Source organism: Grammomys surdaster, unplaced genomic scaffold (assembly GCF_004785775.1).
Source record: "Grammomys surdaster isolate TR1022 unplaced genomic scaffold, NIH_TR_1.0 124894, whole genome shotgun sequence".
Lineage (NCBI taxonomy): Eukaryota > Metazoa > Chordata > Mammalia > Rodentia > Muridae > Grammomys > Grammomys surdaster.
In genome coordinates, this window is record NW_021619830.1 from 279 (window position 1) to 13,066 (window position 12,788).

Below are 12,788 nucleotides of genomic sequence, written 5' to 3' on the forward strand. Positions count from 1 at the left end.
ATACAGCAGGACCTCAAAAGCCTTGCTATAATCCCTGAGCTCTGAGTAGAAGGAAGTGATAGAGAAAATCTCTGCAAAATGTCTGGTTGTGTGTCTCTTCATCTGTTCACTTCTGCTACTAGAGGAACACTTCTGATGATGAATAGAGAGGACACTGATATATGATCAGAACTGAATTTCTTTAGAAATCATTTGAGTTTCTTTTTTTAAAGATCACCAATGTTTTTTTCTACTCCAGGTCTCTAGGCTACCTAGTCTCTGATTCTTAGTTCCCCAAGTATTGTTAGAAATGCGTTCGGTTTAGTAGAATAGGCTATAAGTTAAAACAGTCATTGGTTGGCTACTCCCAAAAATTCTGGGTCTCCATTGCCCTAGCATAGACAGATTGCCTAGGCAAAACATACTGTAGGTTAAAGATTTTATTACTGAGTTGGATGTTCTCTTTTAATAGCCTGCAGGGTATCATCCCTCACAAAAACTCTAAAATTTAGGGAAAAACCTCCATGTAGGCACCAGCTACTTCTCCATGTTCAGTGAATTGTGTGGTTGTTGTCATCAGCGATGGGCCCACTGTCAGTTTGCAGATAGCATCCCTCTGTCTCAGCACCAGCCTGAGGTGTTGGATGATCTCCACGGGACTCTCTTGCCAAAAACTCAAATAAATGCAACTAAGTTCTGCCACTGCATGCTTTTCATGACTTGAAGAGATGACAGTTGAGACTCTGTATTCCCCAATACTAAAACTCCTCATCAGTAACACCATCATACTGTAAAGAAAATTTCCACTGTATTAGGTTTACAATCCCCTAAATGGTTCCCCAATCCTAGGTATCTCTACTCCATCTCACCACTTGCATCATCCTCCTTCTCCACCTCATCTCCATCTGTCCCTGCTCAGCTGACAAAATCTACTTAACTTCTTCCAACCAGTAAAAACCACAAGACCTTCTACACCTCTGTTTCTCAACTTCCCTAATGATGTGACCATTTCTGTAATATAGTCACTTATGTTGTGGTAACTCCCATCGTTAAAATTGTTTTACTCTTACTTCTTAGCTGTAATTTTGCTACTGTTAGGAATTATAATGGAAATAGCTCATACATAGGATATCTGATATGTAATCACTGTGAACTAGCTATTTAACCTCAGTGTGGTATGTCTGTAGAAGTAAATATTTGAGGCTATTTTCTATGTCCCCTTGTATCCAAGTAACTGCAGTGCAATTTTATGTCTGTTATAATACATTTTAACTCTCAGGTTCAATAGTCAGATGATATGAAGACCAAGAAGAAGGAATATCAAAACGTGTATATCTCATTCGTTCTTAGGAGAGTGAACAAAGTGCTCACATGAGGAAACATGGAGACGACATGTGGAGCAGAGACTGAAGGTAAGGCCATTAAGAGACTGCTCCACCTGGAGATCCATTCCTAAAACCTGCACACTATTGTGGATGCTGGGAAGTGCTTGCTGACAGAGGCCTGAAATAGATGTCTCCTGGGAGGCTCTGGCAGAGCCTGACAAATACTGAAGTGGTTGCTCTCAGTCAAACACTGAACTGAGTGCTGGTTCCCAGGTGGAAGTATTGGAGAAGGGACTGAAGCAGCTGAGGGGGTTTGCAGCCCCATGGAGGGAGAAACAGTGTCACCTGGCCAGACCCCATGGAGCTCCCAGGAACTGGAAGACCAACCAAATGATACACATGGAGGGATCTATGACTCTAGCCACATATGTAGCAGAGGGTGGCACTGTTGGTCATAATTGGCGGAGAAGCCCCTTGGGCCTGTGGGTTTTTGATGCCCCAGTGTAAGGGAATGCAAGAGAGGGAAGACTGAAGTGGATGTGTGAGTGGGGGAGCACCCTCATAGAGTTGGAGGGAGGTTGGATGATATGAGAGGTTCTGAATGGGAGACCTGGTAAGGGAAAAATATTTTAAATGGAAATAAAGAAAATATCCAATAAAAATTAAATAATATAAAAAATATACAAAAAATTAAAAGACTTGGGGACCTGGTATTTTTTATTAACAAGCTGCAAGGACTAATGCCTTAATATCATCTGTCTTTTTGTCACTCAACCAAACTGCTAATAGTCAAGTTGTCAATTACATGGTCACTCTGGTCTATAGCTGCTCTCTCATCTTGACCTCATAGAAATTCTCCCTTTTCTCTTCATGTGACTTCTCTACAGTATTCTCCTCCTAGAGGTCCTTCTCTCTTACACCCCCATGTCTTCTGGGAACCCTGGAACTTCAATCCACTCCTGGACTGATTTTGGAGCTCCCACTCTATTCTCTTTTGTCCAGTAAATAGACTGATCAATTGTTTTACTAACCAATCAAGTGTGATGGAAAATAATTTTTATCAAACATAAAGTCTGCATCCAGATGTTGGGGCATAGAAAAGAGTCACTGAATGCACAGAGCAGAAAAGAATCCCCCACAAATCAATTTTCTGACATTTAAGAATCTTCTCTTGAGATCTCCCTGTTTAGAAGTTTACCCCATTTTCAACAGAATGACTTGTTATTTCACAGAATGTTTCTTGAGTTCTATATATATTTTGAATACAAGCATTCTGTTTCTCTCTCAAGAGTTGGTAAAAATCTTACCCTATCCTGAAGGATGCTGCTTTATCCAACTGAAGATGTCCTTATAGAAGCTTTCCTTTCTCATGAGGTACTATTTATTGACTGTAGTTCTGAGTGCCTGAGCTCTCCATACTGTGTTCAAAAATTCTCCTGTTCCAATGAGTTAAAGGCTATTCCTCAACTACTCATCGAGTAGATCCAGTGCATCTGTCTCTATGCTGAAATTTTTAATCCATGAGCATCAAAGGTTTTCCATCTTCTGATATCTTTGTCAATTGCTTGGTTCAAAGATAAGGGTTTTTTTTTTTAATCATATAAGTCTTTTGCTGGCTTGGTTTGATTTTTCCCAGGATATTTTATATTATTTGAGGCTATTGTGAAATGTGTTGTTTCCTTGATTTCTTAGTTCATTTGCCATTTGAATATAGGAGATATAGTGATTATTATTTTGCTTTTATTTTCCTAGAATTTTCCAAGTATTTTTAAGCCATAGGTGCTCGCTGGTGAACTTTTATTGGGTCACTTATGCACACTATCATATCATCCTCAAATGATGAAACATTGACTCATTCTTGAGTCCACATTTGTTCAATATCCATGAGTGTATAGACTTTCTATTGTCTGTCATACACAGCTGTATAGAATGGTGATCTGATAAAATTCAGGAAGTGATGTAAATTTTTTTACCTGTTGAGACTTGTTTTTTTTGTTTTGTTTTTTTTTTTTTTCTGATTACGAGGTCAATTTTTGCAAAAGTTTCACCAGGTGAATCGAAGAAGTTTTATTCTTTGTAGTTTTGTTAAAACTTTCCGTAATATCTGTTTAGGGCTTTGGTTTATGACCTTTCTTGTATCCAGTATTTCTGGTTTTAGTCCTTGTCTAGATGACCTGTCCATTTTGAGATTGAAGTATTGAAGTATCCCAATTTTGTGTGTGAGTGTCCCTAGGTGATTTAAGCAGTAGTACTGTTTCCTTTATAGAAATTTGTGTCCTTGTGCCTGGATCATAGTTGTTAAGAATTGAAATATCATGTTGACAAATGTTTTCTTTAATACATAAATAATGATCTTCCAAATTTCTTATATTTAGTTCTATTTTCCAGTTTCTTTGGTTAGATATTAAAATGGCTACACCTTCATGTTCTTGGTAATCATGCCATAGTACTACCCTCTCTTAAATGCTGGTGCCTTCTGCTGCAACTAGGATTAACATATATCCTCTCAGAGCCCTTGCTCATTGTGCCAAACCTCATTTTCATTGCATGACCACTTCTGCACTAGGACAGCCACTGCAATTGAGACTTCACCTTCAACCATAACATTCTCAGTGTCCTCACAATGTCAGTCCTCAGCTGCCTCCCATGTCCCTTTCACACCTTCAAAACCACTACCACTGGGTCATTCTTACACATACAGAGCCTAGCTGTAGTAGAAGTACATCCTTAACTATCTGTGGAACCCATTTTCTCTGTTCTCTGAGCAAACACTCCTAGAAGTTTTACCCTCAATGGTTCTCATCTCCTCTTGATCACTGCTGGTTTCTTTGCTCTTGCTGAATAGCATCGATTGTTCTAGAAACCCCTTCTAGTCTTCACTCTAAAAGCTGAGCCGTGTGGCTGAAGCTGCCTAGTTCTGCTTCTTGATGGAACTATAACATGCCCCCTTGTTCTTTTATATCATTACCTGATTTCTGTTTGAAGTGTTTCATTCACTGCCTAAGCTTGTCTGTCCTGAAAGTCGCTTGCAGACTGACCTTGAACTCAGAGATCTGCATGACTCTGTCCCTTGAATGCTGGGATTAAAGGTATGATCAAACATACCTGGACAAACGTTTTGTACACCTGGAACTCTCTCTGTTCTAGCCTGGCCTTGAATTCAGAGATCTCATTGCCTGCCTCCTGGTGTGTTCCACCAGGCCTGAAACAAAAGGTTTCCATGGCCACTATTCTTCAAGATCTGGATCAAAAGCCTGTGCTTCTAGCCTCACTTTCTGGATGACTAGCGTGCACTCTCATGCTGGACTGTTTTCATTCTACAATTAAAGTCTAAATTAAAACAGTAACCGGCTTAAAGCACCAAATACAACATAACTATTCCGTGTTGAACTGCAAATACAAATAACAAGCGTAGCTGTATGGGATCTTTCCATGAGATCATCACCCCCTTGATCTGGATATTCCTTTCAACATGGCAGTCAGCTCCTTTTCTCTTCCTAGTGCTCCTTTATTACTTGAACTTCATTTCTTTTTCCACTAACAGCTTGCTAATCTTCATCAAGACACTCTTCATGAGAATAACCCAGAGAATGTAGTACTTGCAGGTCTTATGTTAGACTTCTTTGTTAACATGATTAATCTGATTTTGATCACAGTAGCATTGGCCTCCTCAATCTCTCTGTCAAGGGCAAAAAGTAGCCATATCCTTCACTAAAATATCACATTAGTATATGGCCTGGAGTTATATGCTAATATGACTCCAGGCCATATATTAATGTCCTTCGCCTCAAAAATCCCTTGAGATAGGCTGCTACAATCTAAAACACTCAAATCAACAGTATCTTCTACATACATACTAGGATGGCCCAACAGCACACCTGAAACATTGCACCACACTCTGAATCCAAAGTACCCAACTCCACATTCTACCTAACAAACGCAGGATCAGGCCTATTACAACAATATCCCACTAATGATACCATCTTCTCTCTTAGGATTTCCATTGGTGTGAATAGATAGTATGTGCAAACCTACTTTTAAACAGGACAACATGTAATTGGGGCTGGCTTACAGGTTCAGAAATTCTAACCATTATCATCATGGCATGAAGCCTAGCACTATCCAGATGAGGATGGCATTGTAGGAGCTGATAGTTCTACATCTTGTTGTGAATTCTAAAAGGCTGTCTCAAGGGTAGCCAGAGGGAGGTCTCAGTACTTAACCCCATGGTGACACCCTTCAGCCAATGAAGCCAATTAATTTCAACAATATCTCATCTTTTAATAGTGCCACTCCTTGGTCCATGCATACTAAAACAACCACCCCTAGGAGAGCCAAAACAGTCAGGTGCAATAAAGAAACTTTACTCTTTGTACGTATTCTTATACATGGTTTTGAATTAAAATACAGAGCAATGGTAAAATATTCTTTCAAATGCCCCTGCTGATCAAGATGAAAACATCTGACATTTTGATTTTTCTTCAGACTTTTAAAAATCACTTCTCCTATCTAATTAGCATCATAAATGTGAGATCCAATATCCATTGTATCTCTAATCCATTCAGGTATCAGTTCTCATTTTGCATTTAATGTCTGATCCCCTTTTCACATTCTGCATCAGTACATACAAAAGAGAAACCTAGCACCCATAGTTTTCATATTTTTAAATATTAATAATATTCTAATTGGGACTGATGTCAATCCTTGCAAACAATCAGTAAAGGAATTCTTTGTGAGTTATATAATTTTAATAAGAGAATTGGACCTCTTTTTCTGAGAATTTATCCCATTTATCTGAAGCATTGAGTGCTGAGAAATGACAGAGAGCCTAGAGTTGATCATTCAGTACAATCTGGCTTTATAACTCAGTCTATTCACTTTTACCTAGCAATAAATCCTGGGACATATCAATGCCACTTCCCAATTTATTGTTTGGTAGTCATAGGTTCCTCTTTATGCAATTTCTATCATGAAACTGAAAACAAGCTTCCAATATTGCTGTTGTGGAACATTTCCAGTCTTTTGGAATAATTCTGTTCTGAGTGTCATTGAATTAACCATCCGTTTAACATAGAATGAATACATACTACAGAAAGCAATGGCTTTCTTAAGTCTACTAAAGTCTAACACTCATTAAAGGATTCCATGTAATGATTCCATAACCTGCAAAGTACTTTGTAGGGTGCTATGCTACAACTGGATAAACTGAGGTGGTTTTTTTAACGATATTGAGCCCCCCACTTTCAGGTTCCTTATGGGATGGTGTGTTAGGCCCTTGTCAAAATTCTTCTTACTGTGTCTGACTATTGTTCTTATTCTTGTTTATATGTTACTCTAACATTTTTGTAAGGCTTTTATCTTATGGACCCACTTTTCAATTGAGCTGGTACATTAAGCCATTATGGTTAATAAGAAGAAAGTCAAAAATATCAATAAGAAATAATCATAATCAATATTGAACTAATTGCAGTGAAGTCCTTTAGCTTTTCCTTTTCTGCTTTCTACTTAAAGGATGACTGCAAGACATTACCATGATCAGGCGTAGTCCATGGGCTCAACTAATGCTCCAAAGATGGGGAACGGAGATTGTGCTTGTTACCTGAAATGAGGAACTAAGCAATGGTGTTCAGCCTGCTCAGTGCCCATTTCACATCACTCTGTCCCTGCAGAGGATCCCAAGTTGTGCACCCATCTGCCCGGGAGCCAGGTCTAGGACCACAAATGCAGGAAACAGTGCTGGTTTCCCTCTACGCAGTGATGCTGGATTCTCCACTAATGCAACACTCAGAGAAGCTAGAGATTGTCATAGGAAGAGTATACTAGCAGCAGTGGATATTACTCAGTTGTTCAGACAGTGTTACAAAAGATAGATAGAACGAGGTCCTTAGAATAGAAAGATCATTTCTACTTCTACTCTGTCTTCTCAGAATGAAAGATTGGCAGGGAGAGAATGGTAAGATTTTTATAATAGACAAGGGTTGGTAGGTGTGGCCTTGGTTATTCCAGTGGTGTTTTGTTTTATTTTGTTTTCCTTTCTTCTCTTCTGAAACAGGGTCTCAGGTATACCATGTTGTCTTCTACCTGGCTTGTCAGGTTATCCTTGAGCTCAGAGAATTCTGCTTACACTTTCCAAAAGCTAGGCTTACCATTGGGGCTTGCAAGGACTGTGAGGACAGGGCCAGTCACTGAGAGAGATGAGTTTTCTTAAGTTGAGGCGAGCATATTCCCCAGTATAGCTACAACCATTTTCTTCCATCTCTGCCACCTATTTCAAATTGTTGTTGTAATATGCCTGCTAATCACTGACACAAAAAAATAACTTGAGTAGAGCAAGGTAGGGCAGAGTGATTACATCCTGTTATGTTCTGTATGACATCTGTTATTCTTACAACTTTCCAAAAACACTTACATATGACCCATGAAATTAAGGGTCAATATGCATTGTTCTATCTAAAATCGCCTGATCAGAACTGACCACTGGACAGTACTTCCCACAGCTTTATATGAGATACTTGTGGGTTTTTTGTTTTGTTTTTGCTTTATAAGTTGACAAAGATATTTGTGGCAATGGCTCAGTCCCCAAAGTCTGAGCTATGGTTCTGATCAATAGTGTGTGCACTCAATCAACCATCAGGGTTTGACGTTTATAGGATTTTGTGTGGTTTGTGGGTTGAATCAGGAATCAGAATACAAGATGTTAGGCACATGTTCTGTCCCCAAAGTCTGAGCTATGGTTTTGATCAATAGTGTGTGTAATCAATCAACCATCAGGATTTGACCTTTATAGGATTTTGTGTGGTTTGTGGTTTGAATCATGTATCAGAATGCAAGATGCTAGGCACTTGTTCTGTCAACCAAGTGATGTGTATAGTATTGTCCTACACACTGTGCCTGCTACTCACCACTACTGACTATTTTATAGTTAAGAAAGTATCCCATGGTATAGCTCAGAGGGGCCTGTGAGGAAACCTGCTTTGGTGACTTTGGCACTGAGAGGAGAGCCCCTCACCCAGCCTAAGGGCTTTTTTTATTGGTGGCTAAAATATTGATCTTCCTCTGTCAACAGATCTCCAGACTGTTGGGAGCACCTGATAACTGCATCTCTCCCTCCTAAAGCCGCTTGAGGTAACATTCAAATGGTAAGCACACAGCTTCATGAGTGCACCCCCTAATGCACACTAATTTTGCCACCTGCCCTTCAGGCTCTTCCAGGATGTGATTTCAAGCATCTTTACATGATGAGACAGGAGATCTTTCCTCTTCCACATTCTTCCTGATGTGATTTTCAGCAGCTTTTAATGGCTAATATTGCTGAATTATGAAAGCTTGAGTTAGGATGAGACATTCCTGGGCAAGGTCTGAAGGGAAACAGTCAGTTAAATTTAGAAAAATGACTTAGGTGTTTCTGATCAAGTCTAGAGCAAACTCTGGCTTTGGAAAGTGGAGTTACCCAATGTCTGTGACCCAGGAAACACTCTTGAAAGGATGGCTCAGTTTCCTAACTGTACAGGGAGAAAATTAGCAGGGAGGCAAAGGGTGTTCCCCATGACATCAGCAGCCCCTTCTTTGGACATTCCATTGTATCCTGCAGAGTTCTTGGCATCCCTTATGATGTCACAAGTGTTGTAGTGACACCAAGTGCACTGAGCTCTCTCAGTCAGTGTCTACAGCATATGTCCCTAGACATGATTTCCCGACTGAGGAGACTTTTTGGAAGAGCAGAGATGGAGGTGACAGAAACTAGAGAGAGGCAGAAAGTAGCTGGACTTTCATCTGAGAGTAATGAAGGACGAAGAAGGAGATTAACTTCTTTAGGTAAGTACAGGTCATGGAGGCTACCACATGTGCAATGGTCATTTCTGCATTCCTTTGATTCTGGAATGGAGAGTCTGCAGGTCTGTTCTCTCCCTTCGGCTTCTTAACCGTCAGTCTACCTTGAGCCTTTTGGACTCAGGTTTCTTCAATCTGTAAAAGAAAGTCAGCCCTCCCAGGGTTATCCAGGCATCCTGAGGAGCCTCTTAGATAACAAAATGAGAGGGTTCTTTTGCTTTCTGGACCTCTGGGGCTCCGGTAGGGTTTTACAGATGTGAGTGTGATGGAACACATGGGTAGAATGCCCTACCCTTAGTTCTCCTGACCTCCACTGAGGGTATTTGCACCCTACTAATTGAAGTTGCTGCAATACAATGGGCTGTCATGGAGATACCTCTTTCTTTGGGAGAGGCAGATAGATGGACATACCACTTTCTTTTGGAGAGACATAGAGTCTTATTGGAGTTTGGGCTGCAGACATGATTAGTTCTTACCTGCATTGGCTGTTTGCTGTTTGTGCATCTGTCATGCATATATTGAATTGTATTGTACTAGGTCTTCATGGGAACCTGGATCCTGGTGGGGTAATGGCACCTATAAGTAGGAATGTCAGGACGGGGCTGCAGGATCTTAATATGCAGAGTGTGTTTCCAGAAACCTGCACAGTCGGCTCCTGTTGCAGTCCTCTGTTGTAAAGAAGTCATTGGTCCAATTGAAGCAGGATTACAAGGAAGTGCAGGCTGATTGGTACCTCCTCCAACAGTACTTGACTGAGATGAACCTGACTGTTGAAGATAAACAGGAGAAGACCAACAACCTCCAGAAACAGCAACATCAGGTAGGGACAAGCAGCTTATTCAGACTAACACTGTCTGTTATCGTTTGCCTGTTGGAGCCAAATTTGCATTCATCCACCATCTTTTATATCTATACTCTCAAACAGCCAGCCACTTCATGGAATATAGTTTTTCATTACTTTGTCTATGCACAAGTATTCTGGGAACTTCAACTCTTTTGAGACACTGAATTATTGGCAAGTGTACCTTGCTACTCTGCTTGAAGCTGCAGTCTAGTAAGGGTAACAGATGAATGACAAGTGACACTCTTGCATGTCCTCATGATAGGAGGGTTGCTAAGCAGAGCTTTGAGAAAGTTCTATGTCTTGTGACAGGAGTTGTTCAGGGGTCATGTGACCTCCCAGTTAGGCATCACCTTGCAGGCAGTAAAGCCAAATGCAAATATCAAATGAGTGCTTCTCACTGTCAGTGGTCTGGGTGGCATGTGGCCTTCTCCTTTCTCCTGCAGCCCAATGAGATCTCTTCCCATTGGCCAGGTCTTGGTTTGCACTGATAGAAGTCTGAGTGGCATCTTGTCAGCCCATGTGTTTGTGAGCTTTGCTTGCTATTTTGCCCTGCTTGCAGATTTAGCAGCAAGGGTTTCAGTTAAAAGATCAATGTTGAAGTCTAGTTGAGGTGGTGGGAGGCAGCAGCTGACATCTGACATGCATGTCCCCACCAAGCCTGTGTCTTACTAACTGCCTTCCTCTCCCAGGTCTCAGAAGCTGCAAGAGAGCTGGAATTGGCCACATCCCAGCATGAGAGCCTCCTGCAGAATGAGTTGCCACCTCAGGAGCCCCCTGCTGAGCTCCCTCCTCAACAGCCACAGACTTCTTTGGATGAATCTCCTTCCTCATAGATCATTTCCACAGTGTGAATGGGCCCAAACTATGTAGCCAGTCAGACAGACAGGCTGATTCAGGGTCTTTTTCTCTTTCCTGTGTGACCCCTTGAGAGAGAACTGAGGTGACTGCAGTACCAGCAAGTGCTCAAGAGGAGAAACTAGCTGTAGTCTGTGCTGCTAAATGTGCAGTTAGGGAATGTCACTTCACAATTTTTTTCTGTTAGTGTTTTCGTTGAAATTTTCTTTTGCATGGTTTTGTTTTTTCTTATGTTATTGAGATAGTACATGTTCTTGTTATTGATTTTGGTTTTGCTAATGATTGTCACAGTTTATATTAATTAACCTTCATATTAAAACTTGTTTTGTAAAATTGATTTCTTATGAATAAAAAGTTGATCTGTAACTCTTGACTCTTTTTTTTTAAATTTTATTTAACCTTTCTTTTACACTCCATTTTTTATCCCTCTCCATGTTCACCCTCTGATGGTTTAACATACTGTTCTGCTCCCCATCTGTCTCCCCGAAAAGGTCCCCAACCTCCCTCCGAAACCCCTACTCCACCAATCCTCCCCATTCTTTGGAGTCCTCTGAGGGTTAGGTGCACCTTCTCTGACTGAATCCAAACCTGGCAGTCTAATTACTGTATATGTGTTGGGGGCCTCACATCAGCTTGTTTATACTGGCCAACTGGTTGTCCAGTGTCTGAGAGATCTCTGGGTCCAGGTTATTTGAGACTGCTGGTCCTTCTACAAGGTTACCCTACTCCTCAGCTTCTTCCAGCTTTTCACTAAGTCAACTACTGGGGTCAGCATCTTCTGGTCACTGGTTGAGTGTAAATATCTGCAACTGAGACTTCTGGGTGCATGTCTGGTCTTTCAGAGGGCAGTCATGATAGACAGCTTTTTGTGAGCACTCTATACCCACAGTAACAGTTTCAGCTCTCTGGTCCTCATCTTCATCTGGGGCCCTCTTTAGGTTGTTGCTGGACCTTCAGCCAGATTGATGAGCATCTCAGGCTAGAACTCTGTCTGGGCTGCCTGGCTCTGGACTGATGGTTGTCCCCTGATTTCTCCTTGCCTGCACCTGCCTATGTTGCCACATTCAGAAGATTTCTAAGGCTCATTTCTAACCACGGTCCATTGTAACAGGCAGGGTTTCTTGTTTGCAGCTTGCTTTCCACCACTGATTCCAATATAGCCCTACACAGAACAAGGTCATTTCAGGATTGCTTTTCACAGGGTGCTTTAGATTCTTTTTTTCCATCTTAGATAATTTCTTAATTTACATTTCAAATATTATCCCCATTCCAGTTTTCCCACCCACTGCAAAATCCCCATATACTATCTGTCCTTCCTTTGCTTCTATGAGGGTTTTCCCACCTTCCCACCCACGCCAGCCTACCCTTCCTGCCACTTCCCTACACTGGGGCATCGAGCCTTCACAGGACCAAAGGCCACTCCTATTGATTTCCCACGAGAGCATCTTCTGCTACATATGAGGCTGGAGTCATGAGCCCTTCCATGTGTACTTTTTGGTTGGTGCTTTAGACCCTGGGAGCCCTGTGTGTGTGTGTGTGGATGTTGTGGTTGATTAATATTCTTGTTGTTCCTATGGGGTTGAGAAACCCTTCAGCTCCTTCAGTCCTGTGTTATACTCTTCATTGTTCAGATGTTCTCAGACCACAACACTGACCTTACACATAGCCTCTCTCTTCTCTGCCTCCTACTGAGGCACATGAGACACAACTGTCTTCCTGCCAATGATCTAGGGGCAGACAATGTCAAGAATTTAAATCATTAAGTATCAGTGGAATTCTGGTCTGTACGACTTAAAAATACAACAACAAAGCCAAAAACTACAACAACGACAACAACAAAAAGCTAAATATTATTTGCAAAGGAAAGACTTATTACCAAAGAATAATTAGCCAATCTTTTATCAAATCTTGAACTAGACCAGGAGATTCCTAAGCTCTGGCCATGTAGTGAAGAC

General features: G+C 41.1%; 1 non-coding gene across 1 annotated transcript; it reads right to left on the minus strand.

Annotated features, from left to right (window-relative positions):
* Positions 1 to 12,440: 12,440 nt before the first annotated feature.
* On the minus strand, positions 12,441 to 12,571 carry LOC114636748. The gene has a single exon (XR_003713665.1). It is a non-coding gene; the product is annotated as a small nucleolar RNA SNORA17 (small nucleolar RNA).
* Positions 12,572 to 12,788: the final 217 nt, after the last annotated feature.